The following is a 12,130-nucleotide window of genomic DNA, read 5'->3' as shown; positions in this document are numbered from 1 at the left end:
TTGTAGGATGTTTGTTTTTTCCATTTTGAAATGAATAAGAGCATCAGAAAATAAATACAGTTAATATAAGTTTAATTTAGCAAGATCATATGCAAATTGTCACTTTTAATAGTAAAGTCCCTATTATATATGAGTAATATAGATCAATAACTAGGCACTGTGTTACTAAAGAAAAGCTTAAAAAAAATAAAGTTTTTATGTTTGAATTGTAGCATTTAGTTGACTGAGCCAAAGCGCAGCACAATATGCAGTGGTAAAATATCATTAAATAATTATTTTTATTGATTTTTTTTCTACTATGCTTAAAGGGACATGAAACCCAAACGTTTTCTTTCATGATTTGGGTAGAATATACAATTTTAATCAACTTTCCAGTTTACTTCTATTACAAAATGTCCTTCATTCTCTTGGTATCATTTGTTTGAGCAGCAATGCACTACTGGTTTCTAACTGAACAGATGGGGTGAGCCAATGACAAACACATAGACTATCTCATCCTTTTACTACTTAAGGGGCCAGTCAACTCAAAACATTTTATATACTCATACCCAGCTTTGTACAGAAATCACAGTTATATTAAAGGGACATGAAACCCCCCCAAAAAATTTAATGATTCAGATAGAGAATTTAATTTTAAACAATTTTCCAATTTACTTTTATTATTTCATTTGCTATCTTCTCTTTTTATCCTTTGCTGACAATTTTTATCTTGGCAAGCTAAGGAGCAGCAAAGAACCTAGGTTCTAGCTGCTGATTATTGGCTGCATATATATACTGATTATTATTGGCTCACCCATAGGTTCAGTTAGAAACCAGTAGTGCATTGCTGCTCCTTCAACAAATAATACCAAGAGAATGAAACAAATTAGATAATAGAAGTCAAATAGAAAGTTGTTTAAATTGGTATTCTCTATCTGAATCATGAAAGAAAAAATGTGGGTTTCATGTCCCTTTAATACACTTTTTACCTCTGTGATTAACTTGTATCTAAGTCTTTTCTGACTGCCCCCTGATCACATGATGTGTTATTAACTATTGACTTGCATTTAAGCCAATTAGTGCTGTGTTGTTAGAACCCACGGGCGTGAGCACAATGTTATCTATATGGATCCCATAAACTAGCACTCCCTTGTTGTGAAAAGCTAATAAAAAAGCATGTGATCATGGGGCTGTCTTTAATTACTTAGTAAAAGACACAAATGTATTGGTTTAAAGGGTTATAAAGTATATTAATATAACCATGTTGGTTGTGCAAAGCTGGGGAATGTATAGTAAAGGCGTTATCTATCTTTTTAAACAATAACAATTTTTGTGTTGACTGTCCCTTTAAATTAAGCCTTTTAGAGATAACAGAAAACAAAGAAACAGAGAATACATAAATTTAATGAAACAGTATGACAGCTGAAGTCTAAACATTTTTTAGCCAGTCTGTCCAGCAGGGTGTAGAAGGGACTGTCCAATCAGGATACAAGTAATAATCACAAACTGACCAATATAATATATAACATCCTCTTTTTTTTGCTGCTCACTAACAGATAAGTAGTGTTTTTTCTTGCTCCTCACTATTATAAATAGTTATGGTTTACTTCAATTCTTTTTCTTAAATATACTGTTCATTTTATTCCTATGATTTAACTGTTCATATTATCTTCTTTTTCTTTTCATGTAGTAAACAATTTTTTGATTTCCTTCCGTTTCTATTTACCTTCCGGATTTACTGTGATTTCCTTTTGCAATTTTCACTTTACTTATTTTATCCTCTCTTTTCACTTTTCTCTCTTTTATTCTGGTGTTTTGTTTTCTTCTTCTTGTGATCCTGTCTTCCATTTGCTCTCCGTGTTTTCCTGTAGTCTCGCGCCCGGCCGCTATTTTGTGGGTGGTCTTGCAACGTCACGTGACATCTCTGCTTCTGATCGATGCCTCTTTAATGATCAGACACTCCTCCTTCTCTTTTCCTTACGTCAAAGAGAAAAATATTACTTTGTAACACACAGGATTTCTAATTTCTAATCCCCCTAGTTACAATATATCTTACTTTTTACTGTTATACTAATTTATTGATGTTGAGCTCCATCTAGTGGACATTTTATTTACTACATTATAAATATTTTAGTCTTCTGTCATAGACATTGTTTATTTTATTTTTATTTTATACATTTGTTTTGTTGGCTTAGTTTTCATTTAATTTGCTGTACTGTTATACTCAATTTATTTTTCATTAAAACATTTTATAATATTAAAGATAATATGTCTCAGAGTACTGAAGTTTCACCTTTAATTTAACAGAAAATTTAATCCACGATTCACAATTCCATGAATAAATGGATGACCCAAATAACAACTTTATTGTCTGATAAGCCATGTACCTCTAAGAGAGCTATTAAGAGGAAAACTATATCCAATGCTATTAAAGCAAGTAAAAAAATGGTGTTAAAATCACGGCAAATACTATGGCCTAGATTTAGAGTTTGGCGGTAGCCGTGAAAACCAGCGTTAGAGGCTCCTAACGCTGGTTTTAGGCTACCGCCGGTATTTGGAGTCAGTCAGGAAAGGGTCTAACGCTCACTTTTCAGCCGCGACTTTTCCATACCACAGATCCCCTTACGTGAATTGCGTATCCTATCTTTTCAATGGGATCTTTCTAACTCCGGTATTTAGAGTCGTGTCTGAAGTGAGCGTTAGAAATCTAACGACAAAACTCCAGCCGCAGAAAAAAGTCAGTAGTTAAGAGCTTTCTGGGCTTCTGGGGTTTATAAAGCTCTTAACTACTGTGCTCTAAAGTACACTAACACCCATAAACTACCTATGTACCCCTAAACCGAGGTCCCCCCACATTGCCGCCACTCGATTAAATTTTTTTAACCCCTAATCTGCCGACCGCCACCTACGTTATCCTTATGTACCCCTAATCTGCTGCCCCTAACACCGCTGACCCCTATATTATATTTATTAACCCCAAATCTGCCCCCCACAACGTCGCCTCCACCTGCCTACACTTATTAACCCCTAATCTGCCGAGTGGACCGCACCGCTATTATAATAAAGTTATTAACCCCTAATCCGCCTCACTAACCCTATAATAAATAGTATTAACCCCTAATCTGCCCTCCCTAACATCGCCGACACCTAACTTCAAACATTAACCCCTAATCTGCCGACTGGAGCTCACCGCTATTCTAATAAATTTATTAACCCCTAAAGCTAAGTCTAACCCTAACCCTAACACCCCCCTAAATTAAATATAATTTAAATCTAACTAAATAAATTAACTCTTATTAAATAAATTATTCCTATTTAAAGCTAAATACTTACCTGTAAAATAAATCCTAATATAGCTACAATATAAATTATATTTATATTATAGCTATTTTAGGATTTATATTTATTTTACAGGTAACTTTGTATTTATTTTAACCAGGTACAATAGCTAAAATAGTTAAAATGATTACAAAATTACCTGTAAAATAAATCCTAACCTAAGTTACAATTAAACCTAACACTACACTATCAATAAATTAATTAAATAAAATACCTACAATTACCTACAATTAAACCTAACACTACACTATCAATAAGTTAATTAAATACAATATCTACAAATAAATACAATGAAATAAACTAACTAAAGTACAAAAAATAAAAAAGAACTAAGTTACAAAAAATAAAAAAATATTTACAAACATCAGAAAAATATTACAACAATTTTAAACTAATTACACCTACTTTAAGCCCCCTAATAAAATAACAAAGACCCCCAAAATAAAAAAAATGCCCTACCCTATTCTAAATTACTAAAGTTCAAAGCTCTTTTACCTTACCAGCCCTGAACAGGGCCCTTTGCGGGGCATGCCCCAAAGAATTCAGCTCTTTTGCCTGTAAAAAAAACACATACAATACCCCCCCCCCAACATTACAACCCACCACCCACATACCCCTAATCTAACCCAAACCCCCTTAAATAAACCTAACACTAAGCCCCTGAAGATCTTCCTACCTTATCTTCACCATACCAGGTTCACCGATCGATCCAGAAGAGCTCCTCCGATGTCCTGATCCAAGCCCAAGCGGGGGGCTGAAGATGTCCATGATCCGGCTGAAGTCATCATCCAAGCGGGAGCTGAAGAGGTCCATGATCCGGCTGAAGTCATCATCCAAGCGGGAGCTGAAGAGGTCCATGATCCGGCTGAAGTCTTCTATCAACAGCATCTTCAATCTTCTTTCTTCCGGATCCATCTTGCAGACCTCCGATGCGGAACATCCTGCTGGCCCGATTGACTACCGACGAATGAAGGCTCCTTTAAGGGACGTCATCCAAGATGGCGTCCCTCGAATTCCGATTGGCTGATAGGATTCTATCAGCCAATCGGAATTAAGGTAGGAAAATTCTGATTGGCTGATGGAATCAGCCAATCAGAATCAAGTTCAATCCGATTGGCCGATCCGATCAGCCAATCAGATTGAGCTCGCATTCTATTGGTTGATCGGAACAGCCAATAGAATGTGAGCTCAATATGATTGGCTGATCGGATCAGCCAATCGGATTGAACTTGATTCTGATTGGCTGATTCCATCAGCCAATCAGAATTTTCCTACCTTAATTCCGATTGGCTGATAGAATCCTATCAGCCAATCAGAATTCGAGGGACGCCATCTTGGATGACGTCCCTTAAAGGAGCCTTCATTCGTCGGTAGTCCGTCGGGCCAGCAGGATGTTCCGCGTCGGAGGTCTGCAAGATGGATCCGGAAGAAAGAAGATTGAAGATGCCGTTGATAGAAGACTTCAGCCGGATCATGGACCTCTTCAGCTCCCGCTTGGATGATGACTTCAGCCGGATCATGGACCTCTTCAGCTCCCGCTTGGATGATGACTTCAGCCGGATCATGGACATCTTCAGCCCCCCGCTTGGGCTTGGATCAGGACATCGGATGAGCTCTTCTGGATCGATCGGTGAACCTGGTATGGTGAAGATAAGGTAGGAAGATCTTCAGGGGCTTAGTGTTAGGTTTATTTAAGGGGGTTTGGGTTAGATTAAGGGTATGTGGGTGGTGGGTTGTAATGTTGGGGGGTATTGTATGTGTTTTTTTTACAGGCAAAAGAGCTGAATTCTTTGGGGCATGCCCCGCAAAGGGCCCTGTTCAGGGCTGGTAAGGTAAAAGAGCTTTGAACTTTAGTAATTTAGAATAGGGTAGGGCATTTTTTTATTTTGGGGGTCTTTGTTATTTTATTAGGGGGCTTAGAGTAGGTGTAATTAGTTTAAAATTGTTGTAATATTTTTCTGATGTTTGTAAATATTTTTTTATTTTTTGTAACTTAGTTCTTTTTTATTTTTTGTACTTTAGTTAGTTTATTTCATTGTATTTAATTAATGTATTGATAGTGTAGTGTTAGGTTTAATTGTAGGTAATTGTAGGTATTTTATTTAATTAATTTATTGATAGTGTAGTGTTAGGTTTAATTGTAACTTAGGTTAGGATTTATTTTACAGGTAATTTTGTAATTATTTTAACTATTTTAGCTATTGTACCTGGTTAAAATAAATACAAAGTTACCTGTAAAATAAATATAAATCCTAAAATAGCTATAATATAAATATAATTTATATTGTAGCTATATTAGGATTTATTTTACAGGTAAGTATTTAGCTTTAAATAGGAATAATTTATTTAATAAGAGTTAATTAATTTAGTTAGATTTAAATTATATTTAACTTAGGGGGGTGTTAGTGTTAGGGTTAGACTTAGCTTTAGGGGTTAATACATTTATTAGAATAGCGGTGAGCTCCAGTCGGCAGATTAGGGGTTAATGTTTGAAGTTAGGTGTCGGCGATGTTAGGGAGGGCAGATTAGGGGTTAATAACTATTTATTATAGGGTTAGTGAGGCGGATTTGGGGTTAATAACTTTATTATAATAGCGGTGCGGTCCACTCGGCAGATTAGGGGTTAATAAGTGTAGGCATGTGGAGGCGACGTTGTGGGGGGCAGATTAGGGGTTAATAAATATAATATAGGGGTCGGCGGTGTTAGGGGCAGCAGATTAGGGGTACATAGGGATAATGTAAGTAGCGGCGGTTTACGGAGCGGCAGATTAGGGGTTAAAAATAATATGCAGGGGTCAGCGATAGCGGAGGCGGCAGAATAGGGGTTAATAAGTGTAAGGTTAGGGGTGTTTAGACTCGGGGTACATGTTAGGGTGTTAGGTGCAGACGTAGGAAGTGTTTCCCCATAGACAAAAATGGGGCTGCGTTAAGAGCTGAACCGGGCTTTATTGCAGGTGTTAGGTTTTTTTTCCGCTCAAACAGCCCCATTGTTTTCTATGGGGGAATCGTGCACAAGCACGTTTTTGAGGCTGGCCGTGTCCGTAAGCAACTCTGGTATCGAGAGTTGCAGTGGCGTTAAATATGCCTGTACCGCTCCCTTTTTGGAGCCTAACGCAGCCATTCTGTGAACTCTCAATACCAGAGTTATTTAAAAGGTGCGGCCAGAAAAAAGCCAGCGTTAGCTACGCGGGTCGTTACCGACAAAACTCTAAATCTAGCCATAAGTGATTACTAACCTTCCCTCGGGCAGGGTAAGTAAAAGATGTGCAAAAAGTACATACTTCCAAAAGGGTCATGTTTGGGGGAATCAAAAGAAAAAAACTTTATCTAAATCAATAATAGTTAATGACGACTCCTCATCCTACTCTGATTTATATAATGACAATTCAGAAAATTATAGTGATATAGAAGAACTTAATTCCTCTGATGACTTCCCTCAACCTAAAAGATTTTTAAAACTGTCTTAAAAATCAAAACATTTGGATGAGGAAGATTTTAATTTTAAAGATGCAATGGGAAATCCCAGATGTAACCCTGACATACTCCATCACTAGGGTGACCATATTGCCGCTTTAAAAAGGGACACATATGAAAAATACATATGTCAGGGTTGTTTTCAGGGGCGGTTTAAAGAAATGTTTTGTATAAGAACCCTGACATATGTATTTTTCATATGTGTCCCTTTTTAAAGCGGCAATATGGTCAGCCTATCCATCACCCATGATCAGCTGAATTGGGTCCATCTTTAGACGTGGCACAATTTATTGATTATCAAATTAGAAAGCCACGTAAACCTAAATCCAGTAATAAAATGAAGGAAGAATGTTATAGACCCCTTTTTCCTTATGAATAGTGCTATAACAGCTGAAATTGACCCAAGAATTTCAAAATTCATAGCCACTCCTGGGTATAAAATTAAAAGAGGATTAGACAAATCCTGAAAAAAATGCCAGGACAAACATTTAGATTCATTTGAACCAATTACAAAACTCTTTGCTATTTTACAGAATTAACTTATTGATCCCTGTTAGAGAATGGATTCAAAGAATTGTATGTTTTGTGGGTAATATTAATGTTGCAATGATCATTCAAAGTGTTAAGAAAGATACATCCAAAACGTACTGACTCTGCTCTCAATGAACTACAATCTAATGATGAGGGCCTTCTTTTTGAAAATCATTTTTTTAAATATCTCAATAAATATGTTGATACCTTCTTTACTTTAAATAAAGTTACATCTTTTAAGAAAATGTTTGCTCAGAATAATTTCTCGGACCGGGAGGATCAGAGGTCATTTTCACGGCCAACCTCCATAAACCGACCTCCATACTCTCACTCTCAACACCAGTCATTCCAATTATATTACCACTACCAAAGACAAAATCCTGATCCCACTTTCCAGTTCTTTGCTATGAGATCCTGTCCCTGGATCCAGAGAGGTTTTCGTTCTAGAGGAAGATCCCGCAATCCACAACGTAATCCTTCTTTTCCTTTTCTTTCCCTTTATTCCCCCCTCATATAATTGGTTGAAGACTACTCCAATTTTCTCACAATTAGTTTTCTATAACTCAAGACCCCTGAATTCTTCAAGCTGTTTTGGGAATTCAAATACAATTCATTACCCTTATCATTCATTTTTTTTTCTCCCAAATCCAATTAATTTTCCAAAATCAGACGAAACTCTGATTAAAAAAAAACAAGATAAAAAAAAACAAGGAAAAAGGTAGTATACTTCAAATAAATGAAACTATGCACAAAACCACTGTGCCCCTAAAGGGCTAAATTATATTAATTAAACACAGATATATATCTGTGTCGGGTACCGATCCAAACCTACATAGGCCACTATGCTGAAAAGTTTAAGAAGTTTTAATGATACATCATTATGTTATAACATACAAACTAAAATGTATAATAAAAGTAGTACATTCACAAAGGATACAATAAGCAACCTGTGCAATATGTGACTTAAAGGCCCCTAGTTATCAAGCCGTCAACCTCAAATACGCTGGAATTCCGCAGCGTATTTGTGGCGAGGCTGATTCGCTGTAGTTATCAAGCACTACAGCCCGGCAAAAGTAGAATTTAGTGACGTAAGCTTCGATCCGCCGGACTTAGTCCGACACAGATCGATTCTTACGTCACTCCAGATGTTCCAAAGACAAGTGCGGCACAATCTGACTACTTTTGCTAGTTATCAAAAAACTAGCAGGTACGCTCGGCACTTTTCTGGCCCAGCGTACATGGTTTTCAATCCGCCGCCCTGGAGGCGGCGGATCCCATAGGAATCAATGGGAGTCTGACCATAGCGAAAGTTCATGTTCGCTGCTGCCCGACATCCCATTGATTCCTAGGGGAGCTGTCTACACCTAACACCCTAACATGTACCCCGAGTCTAAACACCCCTAATCTGCCCCCCCCCCTACACCGCCGCAACTAAATAAATTTATTACCCCCTAAACCGCCGCTCCCGGAGCCCACCGTCACTCTAATAGACTGATTAACCCCTAAACCGCCACTCCCAGACCCCGCCGCCACCTACATAATACCTATTAAAACCTATCCTGCCCCCCTTACACCGCCGCCACTATAATAAATTTATTAACCCCTATCCTGCCCCCCCTACACCGCCGCCACTATAATAAAATTATTAACCCCTAAACCTAAGTTTAACCCTAGCACCCCGCTAATTTAAATATTAATTAAATACATCTAAATATTATAACTCTTATTAACTAAATTAATCCTATTTAAAACTAAATACTTATCTTTAAAATAAATCCTAATATAGCTACAATATAAATAATAATTATATTGTAGCTATCTAACGCCTAGATTTAGAGTTCTGCGGCCAAAGGGGTGCGCAGCTAACGCTGGCTTTTTTCTGGCCACACCTTTTAAATACCGCTGGTATTGAGAGTTCACAGAATGGCTGCGTTAGGCTCCAAAAAAGGAGCGTAGAGCATATTTAACGCAACTTCAACTCTCGATACCAGCGTTGCTTACGGACGCGGCCAGCTTCAAAAACGTGCTTGTGCACGATTCCCCCATAGAAAACAATGGGGCTGTTTGAGCTGAAAAAAAACCTAACACCTGCAAAAAAGCCGCGTTCAGCTCCTAACGCAGCCCCATTGTTTGCTATGGGGAAACACTTCCTACGTGTGCACCTAACGCTCTAACATGTACCCCGAGTCTAAACACCCCTAACCTTACACTTATTAACCCCTATCCTGCCGCCCCCGCTATCGCTGACCCCTGCATATTATTATTAACCCCTAATCTGCCGCTCTGTAAACCGCCGCTACTTACATTATCCCTATGTACCCCTAATCTGCTGCCCCTAACACCGCCGACCCCTATATTATATTTATTAACCCCTAATCTGCCCCCCACAACGTCGCCTCCACCTGCCTACACTTATTAACCCCTAATCTGCCGAGCGGACCGCACCGCTATTATAATAAAGTTATTAACCCCTAATCCGCCTCACTAACCCTATAATAAATAGTATTAACCCCTAATCTGCCCTCCCTAACATCGCCGACACCTAACTTCAAACATTAACCCCTAATCTGCCGACTGGAGCTCACCGCTATTCTAATAAATGTATTAACCCCTAAAGCTAAGTCTAACTCTAACACTAACACCCCCCTAAGTTAAATATAATTTAAATCTAACGAAATAAATTAACTCTTATTAAATAAATTATTCCTATTTAAAGCTAAATACTTACCTGTAAAATAAATCCTAATATAGCTACAATATAAATTATAATTATATTATAGCTATTTTAGGATTTATATTTATTTTACAGGTAACTTTGTATTTATTTTAACCAGGTACAATAGCTATTAAATAGTTAAGAACTATTTAATAGCTAAAATAGTTACAATAATTACAAAATTACCTGTAAAATAAATCCTAACCTAAGTTACAATTAAACCTAACACTACACTATCAATAAATAAATTAAATAAACTACCTACAATTATCTACAATTAAACCTAACACTACACTATCAATAAATTATTTAAATAAAATACCTACAATTACCTACAATTAAACCTAACACTACACTATCAATACATTAATTAAATACAATATCTACAAATAAATACAATGAAATAAACTAACTAAAGTACAAAAAAATAAAAAAATATTTACAAACATCAGAAAAATATTACAACAATTTTAAACTAATTACACCTACTCTAAGCCCCCTAATAAAATAACAAAGACCCCCAAAATAAAAAAAATGCCCTACCCTATTCTAAATTACTAAAGTTCAAAGCTCTTTTACCTTACCAGCCCTGAACAGGGCCCTTTGCGGGGCATGCCCCAAAGAATTCAGTTCTTTTGCCTGTAAAAAAAACACATACAATACCCCCCCAACATTACAACCCACCACCCACATACCCCTAATCTAACCCAAACCCCCCTTAAATAAACCTAACACTAAGCCCCTGAAGATCTTCCTACCTTATCTTCACCATACCAGGTTCACCGATCGATCCAGAAGAGCTCCTTCGATGTCTTGATCCAAGCTCAAGCGGGGGGCTGAAGATGTCCATGATCCGGCTGAAGTCTTCATCCAAGCGGGAGCTGAAGAGGTCCATGATCCGGGTGAAGTCTTCATCCAAGCGGGAGCTGAAGAGGTCCATGATCCGGCTGAAGTCTTCTATCAACGGCATCTTCAATCTTCTTTCTTCTTTCTTCCGGATCCATGTTCATCCCGCCGACGCGGAACAGCCAATAGAATGCGAGCTCAATCTGATTGGCTGATTGAATCAGCCAATCGGATTGAACTTGATTCTGATTGGCTGATTCCATCAGCCAATCAGAATTTTCCTACCTTAATTCCGATTGGCTGATAGAATCCTATCAGCCAATCGGAATTCGAGGGACGCCATCTTGGATGACGTCCCTTAAAGGAACCGTCATTCGTCGGGAAGTCGTCGGAAGAAGAAGATGGGTCCGCGGTGGAGGTCTTCAAGATGGAGCCGGTCCTCATCGGATGAAGATAGAAGATGCCGCTTGGATCAAGATGGTTGCCGGTCCGGATCGCCTCTTCTTCCCGGATAGGATGAAGACTTTGGAGCCTCTTCTGGACCTCTTCAGCCGCCGGATGATGGATGTCTAGCCCCCGCTTGGGCTTGTATGAAGATTTTGGAGCCAGGACGGATCGGTGTGATACCCGGTGAGGTGAAGACAAGGTAGGAAGATCTGCAGGGGCTTAGTGTTAGGTTTATTTAAGGGGGGTTTGGGTTAGATTAGGGGTATGTGGGTGGTGGGTTGTAATGTTGGGGGGGGGTATTGTATGTTTTTTTTTACAGGCAAAAGAGCTGAATTCTTTGGGGTATGCCCCGCAAAGGGCCCTGTTCAGGGCTGGTAAGGTAAAAGAGCTTTGAACTTTTGTAATTTAGAATAGGGTAGGGCATTTTTTTATTTTGGGGGGCTTTGTTATTTTATTAGGGGGCTTAGAGTAGGTGTAATTAGTTTAAAATTGTTGTAATTTTTTTCTAATGTTTGTAAATATTTTTTTATTTTTTGTAACTTAGTTATTTTTTATTTTTTGTACTTTAGTTAGTTTATTTAATTGTATTTATTTGTAGGAATTGTATTTAATTTATTTATTGCTAGTGTAGTGTTAGGTTTAATTGTAGATAATTGTAGGTAGTTTATTTAATTAATTTATTGATAGTGTAGTGTTAGGTTTAATTGTAACTTAGGTTAGGATTTATTTTACAGGTAATTTTGTAATTATTTTAACTATTTTAGCTATTAAATAGTTCTTAACTATTTAATAGCTATT

Source organism: Bombina bombina, chromosome 1 (genome assembly GCF_027579735.1).
Source record: "Bombina bombina isolate aBomBom1 chromosome 1, aBomBom1.pri, whole genome shotgun sequence".
NCBI lineage: Eukaryota > Metazoa > Chordata > Amphibia > Anura > Bombinatoridae > Bombina > Bombina bombina.
The sequence above is the reverse complement of the archived record's forward strand: the minus strand, read 5'-3'. Positions refer to the sequence as shown.